The 233-nt window shown below is 43.3% G+C and overlaps 1 protein-coding gene across 5 annotated transcripts in view; it reads right to left on the minus strand.

The window, feature by feature from the left end:
• The window catches only part of LOC119587973, a 14,874-nt gene that overhangs the window by 6,112 nt on the left and 8,529 nt on the right, over positions 1 to 233 (minus strand). The window lies entirely within an intron of this gene.

The following is a 233-nucleotide window of genomic DNA, read 5'->3' on the forward strand; positions in this document are numbered from 1 at the left end:
GAAACAACAAAAGAGCCAACAAAAAGGCAGAAACGTCCAAAAGGGTGCAGAGAATGAGACTGCTCCCGTAGGACACGCGACATGCATGGGACCAGGATAAGTGATGGATATGGTGGCAGATGGCAAAAGGGGAAGAAAAAAGGCCAAAGGGAAATTGAGTGGATAGAATTCTATAAACAAATTATTTAAGAACAACGGGGTTAACTGGACGAGAAGTAAAATCATAGGGGAGT

Source organism: Penaeus monodon, chromosome 23, assembly GCF_015228065.2.
Source record: "Penaeus monodon isolate SGIC_2016 chromosome 23, NSTDA_Pmon_1, whole genome shotgun sequence".
NCBI classification, from domain to species: Eukaryota; Metazoa; Arthropoda; class Malacostraca; order Decapoda; family Penaeidae; genus Penaeus; species Penaeus monodon.